The sequence below is a fragment of the Triticum urartu genome, chromosome 2 (genome assembly GCF_003073215.2).
Source record: "Triticum urartu cultivar G1812 chromosome 2, Tu2.1, whole genome shotgun sequence".
NCBI classification, from domain to species: domain Eukaryota; kingdom Viridiplantae; phylum Streptophyta; class Magnoliopsida; order Poales; family Poaceae; genus Triticum; species Triticum urartu.
The window spans coordinates 735,513,957-735,527,881 of NC_053023.1; the positions used below are offsets into that span (position 1 = coordinate 735,513,957).

Below are 13,925 nucleotides of genomic sequence, written 5' to 3' on the forward strand. Positions count from 1 at the left end.
AGGAAAGGAAAAAGAGATTACGTGATAAAGAGGAGACAAAAAAAATCTGATGACCCTGATGACTAACAAAACCATTAGTAAAATCCAACTAAGAAAACAATTCATAAAAAAGGCGATAACTGACAAAACCGAGGTCAAGAGCAGTTAATTAAGAAGGTGCGAAGTATTGTGAATGGTTTTGGGAGATCATAGTGCAATCTGAAGAAGATCAAAATTCGAAATTGTAGATTGAACCCTAGGAAATGTTCGATTGGCAAGGTACACTTTTGTTCCCATTGGGAAGTCAACTCATAAGCCGAGTCGTTCGACATAAGAGTATATTTTAGGTTGATCGCGTGCATCTAGCTGGCCATGCATGGCTGTTGGTGATGCAAGTTGCTTCAGAATATAATGCACTCTGTCAGCCAACGACTCGTCTTTTGTCCCTTTTCTATGTTCTCAATCTTGATAAAACTCGGCATCTCCGATCCAGCCATATCCACCCTTCCAAAGAGTGGAGAGAATCGAGAGAGGGAGAATGGAGGCCGCGACGCAGCTTGTCTCCATCGTTGGGCAGTTTGTGGGTGAGGAGTACCAGCAGCTCCGCGGCGTCGGTGGGCAGGTGGCTGTGCTGAGCGACGAGCTGGACACCATGAACGCCATCCTCCGCATGTTGTCCGACGCCGAGGAGGGCGCCGTGGACCACTTCATCCGGGTGTGGATGAAGCAGGTGCGCGAGCTCGCCTACGACGCGGAGGACTGCGTGCACCTCTACATCCTCCGCATCTGGTGCCGGCCGAGAGACCGCTTCCTCCTCTGGTCCAAGCGCGTCCTCGCGACGCTCTTCCCTCGCCGTCGGCTGGCTCGCGAGATCTAGGAGCTCCGCGCTCGTGCCGTCGTGATCAGCGAGCGCCATGCGCGTTACGGCGTCAACCGTGAGGCGCTACTGAGATGCACTACTTCTTCTATAGCCGCTCCTACGCCCGTGCTCCGCCATGTGCTCGGCCGGCCGGCAGCAAACGACCCTGACCATCTCGTCGGCATCACGGAGCAGGCTGATAAACTGTCCAACATGGTGAAGATGGTGGGTGGGAATGAGCGTGACAGGAATCTCAAGGTGTTCTCCATCGTGGGATTTGGTGGCTCCGAAAGCTGGAGGAAGAGTTCCCACACCAAGCGCAAGTGTCTGTGTCCCAGGCGTTCGGCGGCACAAAGGATCTCGAGGGATTGCTGAGGCGCATTCTTGGACAGATCGTGCAGGCGAAAGCAGATAATGCAGAAGGCATCAAGGAAGAGAACCCCCTTGATGGCATCGACAACAAGGATGAAGGCGCCCTCACCAGGATGCTCCACGAGCTTCTCAAGGATAAGAGGTATATATAAGCACACACAAACTATATATCTACATATTACTTAGTTATTTTTTTAATTTATCATTTTGTCTATTAAGTTTAATCTATCTCAAAGTTCTCAAAAAATAATCAATGAAAGAAAAGGGAAGTGTGTATAGCCTGTCATTTATGGGATCAAGATATAAGATAAAACCAGCAAATCATATGAACATGAACAAATTATGGCTAATTTCAATATGAGCAAGGTCGTTGAATTTCCCCGAGTACCGAGCCAGAGATACAGATGATGTGGCCAACTGTGGTGTCGAGTGGGCAGGACAACGATGCCGACCGGGGGTTGCTGGGGGGTTTGATTGTAGGCAAGTCGATGGTTGAGTTGAGACGTCTGCTCGCAACATCCATGAAGGGGAAATCCACTTATGTTTTATCCTATTTTTTCCCAAGGAACTAAGGTTTCGCTAGTCCCTTAATTAATTTTATCATCCCACGTGCATACCGTGTGAGACTTATCTCACGTGCAAGATAATACATCAAGGTAGATTTATTCAAGAAAAGACATGGAATCAGTCAATGACATGTGACAGTGGGTATGACAAATCTGAGCAACAAAGTTCGGGAATCACTTACTCATGGGTGATCGTTCACAGGTCAAATCCAATGATTTTAATTTTATCCATGGATATGCATATGGATACGGAGATATGTGGACGCCTTGACGGTTATGCATTGGTACGGTATCAGGAAAACTTTTGCCCAATAATTGATCAGTTTGTCTAATTCATATCTAAATGTTTTTAAAGAATGTCACATCTAAACTTTCACAAATAACACATCAACAAGGAACAACAAAAACTGAGACAAAAAAAAATAGACCACAAACATTATGGACATCAGGTTAGATGTGACATAAGACATAACTATGTCACATCTTATGTCACATTTAGATGTGTTCTAGACAGATCCATAATTAATCTGCAGCAGATGCCTGTGAATTTGCTTGTTGGGCATGCACGCAGATTTTTTTTTATGGATATCTGTTGGATACGCGTATAGCTATGTGGCAGCTTTTACAGTACCCTGGTACTCCCTCGGGTAGAGAAAGAGTACCCTTCAAATCTGACAGTCCACCTAAAGGGGTAGTTTAGTCTTTTTTTTCTCGTGGCCTTATCTGACCCTGATCAGATCACGCCAGATAACCCCTTGGCAATGCGAATCGTGATCGGGCCATCATGCACGGCATTAGTTACGCACGCTGCCAACAATGGAATCCTTGCGCATGCCTTCCTTCCTCGGCTGCATGGTGGTGTCGTCCTCCCCAGGATGACGGCGCTATTGCCGCTGCTCTCATTTGCAAAGCATCACAAATAAGTTGATAACAACACAAATTGTTGCCCAAATCAAAGAAGTATGGCAAATTGTATCAATCAGTGGAAAGATCTTATTTTCTTTGCGTTGGAACTTATCGATCAAACAGACCATGACTAAAAATTATGGGAAAATCACACAAAATCGCTCATGTACACGGACAATTAAAACAAAAAAATACATTCTTAGGCTGGTCATAGTGGGAAGTAACTTAGACTTGTGTCATATGCATGACACTAGTCTAAGTTACTGCCTTCATAATACAAAGTAACATAATAGTAATATCATAGATGGCTTCATTTATTAACTTGTAGACTCATCTTGTCTCAGGAAGCGCTATATTACTACCTCTCATTAACTACTTGTCACATAAGCAAAATTTTCTTGAAGTGCGTTATGTTACTATCTAAGTTACTCCCACTATGACTAGCCTTATGGGACACATGGGAGGGACTTCTAGCATCCAACTCGGTCATGACGCCCGCGGATCCCACATGTTTAACCTTATTGGCCAGATCAACGGCACATTTGAACGCCGAGCACTTGGACAAAACCCACATGATAGAGCTCCAGCCAGCCTGGTGATCCGGCCTCCACCTGGTCATTGCTCACGTGGTAGGTTACCATACCCGTTTGACGCGGCTCCGACGAGTCCTTGGCTTGGCGACCATGCCTTGGTGATCGTCTGTCTCTCTAATGTGCGCACACCACAGTCACCGCCTCACCGGTGGCTATCCCGGTGAGGATTTGTTTTTTTATGAAGCCCTGTGAAGAATTAGGGTTCCAGATATGAATAATCATGATTGAGTTGAATTGTTACCACTCCTACGATAATCACTGCGAATATTAAGTTGCAACCGTGATGTACGATGAGATGAGAATAAAAATAAAATAAAAAAATTGCTCCTCGATTACGTTTTTGCCACTATGCTCGAGGTACTCCCTACCTTTTTCAGCTGGTACTCTCTCATACAAGTGTTGGAGTACCAATTAAGATCATCCGTTGGATTAATGAAAATGGATGGCTCATAACCATTTAGGGGTACCGTAAAGGAGCTCAGCTATATATGTTTAGGGCTTCTGAAAATTTAGTATTCCAAAACCAAAATGAATATTGTACTATAAGAAAGGGCACGAAAGGTAGCAAATTTTCACATGAACTTCTACTCGTAGCACCAGTCTTTTTTATTAGCCACCTAGTCTTGGAATCCACGAAGCCTGAAAAACATCATATGTGACCTGTTCCAGCACCTAGCATATTGGCACAGTTCTTTTGTCCGATTCTCTTAGAATCTTGAGAATCGGACCTTCCCCGGGTTCTCCAAGAATCTTAAACCCATATTTGTTTCACAATCCTAGGTAGTCCGATTCTTAAGATTCTTGAAGAATCAACCAAAAAAACTGGGCCTGGCCAGCATGTATGGTGCGCGACCAGGGGAAAGTGAAAAATTATGATTGTGCCACTGTCAAGTGTTTTGGCTGTGTCATCCTGTCCCGTACCTTCAACGGTGTGCCTCACTGTGAATGGTACCGTGCAGTGCATCTCCTCGCCATTGCAGTTGACATGACAAGTGACGCATCCCATAGAGGAGGAAACTAGTCAAAGGAGACAGCAACAAGGGGCTAACCTCACAGCAAGTCATGAAGACAGCGCGCTGGGTCTTGTGAAAATTTTCTTTGGAAGCGTTAGTGGCACATACACAATTCATGAAATTCTAGTGGCTGTCATGGAACTTCGGAACTGGAAAGTGGCACAGACCAAATTTTTATTTAGTCTTTGGGTGGACTCTTGCATGACCAGGGAGAAGAGAGTGAGCTAGTATGTCTCCCAAAAGAGAATGCCAAAAACTAAAATTATTGTAGCATCTGATATCATTGTGAAGTAATTGTTTGTCACACGAGATTAGGATGATATGGCATATAATAAATAAGAATGGATAATAATGCTATATGTAGTGAACCAACCAACCTCGTACAAGTGTCGTATGGTCTCCAGTTAGGGGGGGGGGGGGGGGGGGGGGGGGGGGTATGGCCGGCCTCGCCAGAGGGAGTGAGGGTGGAACCGAAAAGAAGGAAATAGGGTCAAGGGTTAGGGTTTCCCTGCCGAGGCTTATATAATGCCTATCTATCTGAGATGAGCCTAGATAGACATCCATTAATAGTTTCTGTATGTGAGATGGGCCTCTTCTTTGGTCCGCTTGTAATTGTTTTCAAGGTAGGCCTATCTGCTCGCCTGCGTTGGAAAGATCTAGTTTTCGACACGCATGTTTCTGCCTTGACCTTTCCGAGATATAGGCCCAAGAAAACCCATCTCAAATAGCCTATTTTGTGGTAAGCAGAGAGCGAGCAAACGCAGACCTCAAGCAATGCACGCTTTGCGTGGCGGGTTAGCCTACCTAGTTGGGAATTTCGGAGAAGTGAACAAAAAAAAGATAGGAAATCTGAAAAACAGATAAAAAAAATATATAATATTGCAAAACAATAGAAAAATATGGAGGACTTATAAAAAGTTGGTACAAAATAAATTGTTCCCGGATTTTAAAAATATTTGCAAAGATGAAAATATGTTCCTTAATTTCAAAAATGTTTATTCATTTACAACATGTTTGGTAATTTTTAAAATTCTCTTGAACGTAAAAATATTCGTGAATGATTTTCCTAAATTCTCACAAATGTTCAGGAATTTTTAAAAATGTATTTCGCTTTATTTAAAATTTTCAATGTTCCTTGTTTTGTAAAAAAAGATTTGAGAAAATATTCACGAATTTGTAAAATTTCCATGAATTTTAGAATATGCTCATGATCTTTAAAATGTATCTGAATTTTTAAAAAAATTCAAGAAACTAAAAAATAATCATGAATTCAAAAAGATCTCATGAATTTGAAAATGTTCTTGAATTTCAAAAAATATACATGAATTAATTTTTTTTATGGATTTAGAAAATATTCTGAAAAACATGAACTTGTAAAAATGTTCACATATTTTTAATAATTTTGAATTTACAAATATACATAGTTTCAAAAATGTTCCCAAATTTAAAGTGTATTATTGATTTTAAAAAATCACATATTATAATGTAGAACAAAAAATTGAAGGAGATAATGAAAAGAATAAACAGAAAATAAAAACTGTTAGAAGAAACAGAAAAAAGGAAAAAAAATCAAATAAGGTTCTATAACCTTCTTAAAAACGTCGGGAGAACGAATAAAAAAAGATAGTGAGCCACCTATATAGCTGCTAGGGTGCTTGTTTGGTCAACATTCTCTGCATTACAAAAGGAATAGGGTTTGCCTTGCCGGCCGTCTTAGAAACTCCCTTTGATGCCCTTAGTGTAGTAGTGAGTATTATTGATCCATGCATTAGTATGTACCGTAAAATCATCATAATATTTTTTTCTTGGTATACATATTTTCCTTCAGCTAACCAATACTACTCAGCATTAACGTACATGTATGTCCCTGGGAAGAAAACTCAAGCCTAAGTGTTTCCCTAGAAAACATACATATTCCATAAAAAATGGAACACATGCATCGCTCTAGATGGTCATGCACAAAGCTCTTAAGGTGTGCTGATGTAACGTCAGTGACCGGGTACGGAAACCATAAACTTTGATGCACCAATAATTTAGTTAACAAAGTATTATCAATTGATCTTCAAAACTGCACGTACAATTCTTCAAGCGATCGATCTAGTGAACTCTTATTACAATAGTTGGATATTGATATATTTTATTACTACGGTAAGAAAATACAAAACATTAAACATTTACATTATTGTATAATTATTACAATAATAAAAACATATACAAAATATCTACATTGATTATCTCATGTCTTGAAAATGAGGAGTTAGGTAATATCATGTATTTTTATATGCCCTTGTGTAGTCGTGTTTACGCAATTAATGGCGATTTATGAAAAAGGCAATTAACTATGGAATTCCTATGATAAAACCAGGTACCTCATTGTGGTTGATGATGTATGGACGGTAGCAACATGGGATACAATCAGACCCAAGTTGCCAGACAACAAAAACGGCAGCAGGGTCATTGTGACCACTCGGATAGAGAGTGTAGCCCAAGCATGCGGTGATGCTAGTGTTGATGGAGACCGCATTCATCAGATGAAACCCCTTGATTTTGATGACTCCAAGAAGTTGTTCCTCAGCAGAGCATTTGGTTCAGAGAAAAACACTTTGCACAATGATCTGAGAGGTGAAATGGACAAAATCTTAAGAAAATGTGGTGGGCTACCAATGGCCATTATTAGCATTGCCAACCTCTTGGCGAGCTACAAATCACCAGAGAGCAAAGATATGTGGGAAAGAATATGCAAGTCAATTGGTTCTCAAATGGAGAACCTCCCTACCCTTGAGGGCATGAGGAAAATAGTTACTCTCAGCTATAACCACTTGCACTATTATCTCAAGGGTTGCATAATGTACCTTAGTATTTTCCCAGAGGATTATATAATCACCAAGAAGCGGCTCTTGAAGAGATGGATCGCTGAAGGACTAGTTGCCGAGATCCGAGGTTTGACCTTAATGGAGGCTGCAGAAGCCTACTATAATGAGTTATTGAGTAGGAACATGATTGCTCGGGCCGATGATCCCAAATGGACGGTGGAGACGTGTCAGGTACATGACATGGTCCTTGAGGTCATGGTGTCCAAATCCCTGGAGGCTAACTTTGTTAGCCTAGTAGGTGGCTCATATGAAGGGATGTCCTATGGTAGCATTCGCCGCCTGTCCATCCATGGTGGAGAGGTAGTATCCGAAGGCTCTCGGTCCAACAAAATTGCAACCTCACATGGTAGGAAGAATGACATCCAGGTGATGAACATGGAGCATGTCCGATCACTAAGCATGTTTGGCCCTGAAGATAACATGAAGATGCTTGATCGTCTAGGTGAGTTACGTTTGCTCAGGGTACTTGACCTGGAAGACTGCACGGCCATAAAAAAACATTTGAGACATGTTTTTCGCATGTACCTTCTCAAGTTTTTGAATTTGAAAGGAACAAGTATTAGTGAGATGCCTCCGGAAGTCGGTGACCTAGAAAATTTGGAGACCCTTGATGTACGTCAGACGCACCTTGAAGATCTACCGGGAACGGTGAGAAAGCTAGAGAAACTGGAACACCTCCAATTCAACAAGAAGGACGCCATAATTTATACGTCTTGGAGAGCAAGCAAGGGCCTTGGTAGGATGAAGGCACTACAGACGGTGAATGCAGTAGTTTTCGGAAGTGATGCTGATGTTGTGGAAGAGCTCGGTAACCTACAACAAGTGAGAGAGTTACGTATGGATGTGGACTGCGGTCCCCTTGATCTGAATGTTAGGAAAAATCTTGCTGTGTCCCTGGGCAAGATATATTCCCTGAGGTGGCTCAACGTTACCGACCATCCTTGGGTCAACCGTACCAACCCTCATGGGCACCCACGATATTTGGACTTCATACATGAAATCGACCCCCCGCCGCGGCTCCTCAGATATCTTAGGATCGGCTCAGGCATTAGCAAATTGCCCGACTGGGTCGGGTCTCGGGTCACTGAAGTATCTTACTGAGCTTTTCCTCTCTTGGACATACTTGGTTGGTGACCAACTGTTTGGCCCAGTATGTAAGCTGCCAAATCTGTTGGGCATACATTTGGAGGCGTACTACTACGTTGCTCCAGAGCTGGTTGCACAAACTGCCCACAACATTCCAGCACTCAAGAACCTGTACCTGAACTTCGATATTGACTTTATGGAAGTTCTCAGATTTGAGGAAAAATAAATGTCAAAGCTCGAGAAACTCCAGGTGAGATTTCTACACAAAGAATCTACGATGCTCGAAGGCATGGAGCATTTGACAAGCCTTAAAGATGTGGTTCTCGATGGTAACAAAGACAACCCTGCATTGCACCGTGCAGTGAAGCGATTAAAGACGATGAACGGGAACCGCCAAAAATCCGATGAGATCAAGGTTGTGGTTAAATACGGCGCCGTGCAGTGGCCCAGTGTGTAGTTAGATGTGGTGATCGCTCTGTTTTGTCACTCTGCTTGATTACAGGAGTTTGGTTTGGTTCCCTTTTATTCAGTATCTGTTTCACAAGTGTTGTTTTTTGAGGTTTTTCTTCATATCTCTTTACTACTTTCCTGTAAGTTGTCGTTGCCAACTGGTTATCCCTACCATTGTGGTGTCTTTTGCTTCTTGTCCTGTAAAGCTAGCTGGGGGTCCTCAGCAGCTTAAGACTTGAGTTTGTTAAACAAGAATTATTATGATTATGTAATAAAGCCGAAGATTGTGGCAATCTAGACTGCTGTTGTTTTCTTGGTCATTGATTTACCTTTCCAAACAAATGTATATTTCTTAAACTCAGTTCCCCGTCGCTTTCCCCGTTATCTGTTTGATTCACAACCGTCAGACTTCATTGATTTAATTCTTGTTATTGTTCTTACTGTATTGCATTAGCTTGTGGTCCATGAATAGGATCCAACTCAACTTAACAAGACTCGTATTGTTAATAAGCTGAAACTAAGGAAACAAACAATCAAGATGCCGCCCTTGTAACTTTGTAAGTAAAATTCAAGCTTGCCTGAGCAGACGACGAGGAAAGCAATTGTGAGAAGAAAAAAGTGCAGCAAACTAGTGCCAAGGAAAACTAGACCCAAGAACAAGGACAAACGAGGCAGATAAGGAGCGTACCAGGCCTGTAACAACACCTTTTAGCACGCCGTAGCTTCTGCGACCAGAAGGCTAAACAGGCCATTAGCCTGCCTCGAACGACACTCCGGACGAAATAACTGTTACAATATGAACGAATGGTCATTGGGTGCCGTGGTAAATATTCAAGGGCAATCACTGAACTGATACAGGGTTATGGCCAATATACTCTGTTGAGAACAACCCAGGACCCCGCGTCGCCAGCCCCTGGCGACACGGGGGCGATCTACAGCCGCCGCCCTAGGCCTCCGCTCCTCTCTTCCCGCTCCTGCCGCCGCCCGAGGCTACGCTGGCGTAGCCTGGCCAATGACGGCGGCGGCGGGGCCCTCCCCCTCGCGCGGTGGTGGCGATCTCCTGTCGGCGGCGGCTCATGGATCGGCGGTGCACCGGCGGCAAGGAGCAGCGGGCGCCCGGCGGCGAGTGTGACGGCAACGACAGCGCGGGCGCGTTATCCCCACGGTTGAGGAGTACCTGTGGTGGCGACCCAGATCGCAGGCCTCGTCCGCGGGCCGGCAGATCTGGAGGGCGTCTACAGGCGGGCATGGTGGGCCTGACGGCGCCGGTTTAGGCACCACGGTGGTGCAGTGGCCGGTCAGGCGGCGGCGGCCTGGATCCATCGTCCAGTCCCCGGCAGAGATGGCGGCGATCCGTGCACAAGATGCTTGGTGGAGGTCCTTCTAACAGATCCGGGTGAAATCTTGCTTCCGGCTTACTGCCAAAGCCGGCAGTGGCGGCGCTATTTTGCGACATTCCCTTCTTGAAGGCATCGCCAAGGAGAGTTTCAAGGTCACTGTCTGCTACCTCCGAGAGAAACTCTAGATCAATAGATCAAAAAACGGCGGCGTTCTTATGTCGTTTCCTCCTTGGGGGTGTCGTTCTTGGAGGTGTGCACGGGCTCGAGGGACCAGTGGACCGCATCTTGGTGGAGCGGTGCTTCATCCTACACATTAATGGCGATAGATCTCGACGGCGTGGAGCGGTGCAGATTCGGCGTCCGATGTGTGAGGATGGACTCGTGCAGGAGGAAGACGTTGTCTGGCGTCGTGGTGGCGTCGATGGCAGAAAGACCTGGCACGGTAGATGCAATAGTACAGCTCTGAAGATAGATTGGTGCCAGGTGGCTACGGCGGCTTCATACCCGGCAGACGTCCTGATTGAGAAGTGCGCCGGATTGGTTGGTGCGCCATACCCGGCAGGCGTCCTGGTTGGGTCATCAGGTCTTAGATGTTAGGTTTGGCTGCGAGGTCTGTTTGGTATTAGGCCCAGACTATCAACATCCCTACATCAACTGGATAAGAATAGCGACAGATTTTGCCTAGACGGTAGTTTTAGTCTTATTGTTGTATGACTTTGTAAGGTCTTATGTAAATAATTAATAAAATGGCTACATGCATCATCTAAATGCAGAAGCCGGGGGTCCTCCTCCATTTTTAAAAAAAGAGATTATGGCCAATACTCCTACAGTATTGATGAAGGTAACTTAGGTTAATAATAAAACCACATACAGCAAGCAAATACTGCCGGCCTGCCTGACCATGATGTCAATAATTTTTACAGAAAAAAATCCCACTTCGCACTCTTCATATCTGTCATAAATCTTTGGCCCAGAATGCAGCGAAACAGGAGAAGTGCTCGCCTTCCCTTGTTCTGTAGAGAACATAGTTGGTATAATGAGAACAAAAAATTGGTATGAAGGACAGAGAGAACATAGCTGGTATGACGGAGCATTAATATATGATGAAGCAACTAATTTGCACCACCAACAAGGCAACAACCATGCCAAAGACGCTGCACATAATTGACTGACTAATTATAACTATCTAAAATATAGACTCGTGTCCAAAGACTCGGCCAGCGTATGTGTTGTCCGGTCTATATATTCAACTCATGGATGCATATGCCCATTGCGAGGGAAATAGCAACTTGGGCATACTACTCCCTGTATCGAAATACTTGTAATTGGGGGAAACTAGTACCTTTTATAGTAAAATACTTGTGATGGGGGGAAACTAGTACCTACAAGTATTTTGATACGGAGGAAGTATATGGTAACACTCTGGAAAAAGGATGGTTGAACGTTGCCCAGTGTAGCAACATCCCAACATCTACCATACTGGCCAAGCTCGCCACTAGGTTATTTCAAAATAGTTTCTGTCCAACTGCTCTCTAACTACTCTCGGGATCTGGCATGGTATCTGTCTAACCCTATCTCCAGGTCTGTCTACAGCCACTACACCACGACACCTTATACCAGTGTTATCGCACTATCTGTACCTTACCAGCAGGCAAGTCGGATCTGTTTTGCCCCAGCCCGGGACCAAGAGATGAGCACGGGGAGCTACAGTTCGGCCCCAAACTTAGAGCACCTGAAGAGAAGAAGAAACCCGTCTCTGGCGAGAGCTCGTCTAAGGATTAGAACACACGTACGAGCAGTCAGAGGGAGTCAAGAAACTCTTCCAATGCAGGCAAGGAACATGTTGAGGTGACCTCTCCTCTAAAAAACAAGTCACATACCAACAAGAGGAAAGAGGTGCCAAAGCAAGTTTACCGGCCAGTTGCAAACCGTCAGCTTCTCCTAACCGACGGAAATAACCCATCTAGCAGTGTCATCCGTGATGGAACCCCATCGGGAGGAGAAGGCCAAGAGTTGTCTGATGATGACATTGAGCGAGATGCAAAGAAAAAAAGACCTACACCTGAGAATTCGGCGGAGGCTGCGGTGCAGCCCTGCCGGGCCCAATGAATTGCATGAGCTGGAACTGCCGGGGGCTTGGGAACCCCGAGGCAGTTCGCGAGCTTCGCAGCATTGTGAAGCAAGAAGTTCCTGCCCTGCTATTCGTAATGGAAACCAAAATCAGGGCAAAGCGAGTTGAAGATCTACGGCACCAGCTTGGTTTCGTGGGATGTTTTGCGGTTGATAGTGAAGGACTGAGAGGAGGTATTGGCCTCTTTTGGTCCAAGGACTTTGAAGTACAATTGAAAAATTATAGTTCCGGCCATATTGATGCGACGGTGCGGACGAAAGACACAAACTCCATGGAATGGAGATTCACAGAATTCCATGGAGCGCCTAGAGCGGAGAACAGACATCACAGCTGGCGCTTCCTCAGAACTTTGTATGCATTGCCACATGCGGGTTGGTTGTGCATGGGCGATTTCAACGAAACTTTGTATGGTGATGAGCACTTCAGTCGATCGGCTAGACCGGAATGGCAAATGCGCGCCTTCAGAGATGTTGTTGAAGAAGTAGGTTTCCAAGATTTGGTTTGGTCTGGACTACCCTATACTTGGGATAACAGACAAGCCGGAGGTGATAACGTGAAGGCAAGGATTGATCGGGCTTTTGCAAACGAAGCCTTCAGGCAGCGTTATGAATCAATTCGAGTGCGTCACATCAGTGCGGTTGAATCCGACCATTGTTTCGTTGTTGCTGAGATCCGAGACAAGCCGCATGACCATGGTGCACGTCGACACAAACAGTTCAGATATGAAAACGTATGGCAGACCCATAGGGATTATGAGGATCTTGTCACGGAAACTTGGCTGAAACAAACTCGTACCCCGGGCTTACAAGGCATCGCAGATTCGATGGGGCACTCCAACGCAAGCTAGAGCCGTGGGGGGTACGCGAGTTTGGTTGCCCTTCACGCAATGTGAGACAGCTTCAGAAGAAGTTGGAGAAGATACGGGAACAGTCCATTGGGCGAGGCCCGTCCGAGGAGGAGAAAAAGATCGCCGCAAAGCTTCGAGAAGCGCTAAAGCAAGAAGAGATCTGGTTGAGGCAGCGGTCGAGAGTAAGCTGGCTGCGAGAGGGAGATCGCAACACAGGGTACTTTCAAGCACAAGACAAACAACGTCAGCGCATGAACAGAATATGTGGGCTTCGACGAGCTGACGGTTCGGTGTGTGCTGATCCCGAGGAAGACAAAGCGGAAATACAGTCATTCTATCAGAATCTCTACACCTCGCAAGGGGCTTTTGATATGAGTGAGTTGTTGGACCATGTCCCCGAGAAGGTGACACCGGAGATGAACCAGCTGTTTGATCGGCCATTCGATGCAAAGGAGGTACATACAACGCTTTTTCAAATGGCCCCATCCAAGGCTCCTGGAGTTGATGGATACACAGCAGGATTCTTTCAAAGGCACTGGCAGCTTCTGAAGAACGATGTGACAGATGCAGTGCTTGGTTTTTTGAATGGTGGGGATATTCCTTTGGGGTTGAATGACACGTCTATAACTCTTATACCAAAGGTACGGCACCCACAGACGATATCTCAATTTCGCCCTATTGCATTATGCCCAGTTTTGTACAAGATAGTGGCCAAGGCGATTGCGAACCGCTTAAGATGCTATATGGACGATATTATCAGCGAGGAACAAAGCGCCTTTGTTCCTGGCCGCTTGATCACTGACAACGTTTTGGTTGCTTTCGAAAGTGTTCACACTTTGCGAAGAAGGAAGAAGGGAAGGAATACTGCATGTGCATTAAAGCTGGATATGATGAAAGCTTACGATCGGGT

The 13,925-nt window shown here is 45.0% G+C and overlaps 1 pseudogene; it reads left to right on the forward strand.

Moving 5' to 3' along the window:
• The first annotated feature begins 415 nt into the window (after positions 1-415).
• On the forward strand, positions 416-8,981 carry LOC125540308 (annotated as a pseudogene).
• The last annotated feature ends 4,944 nt before the right edge of the window (positions 8,982-13,925 follow it).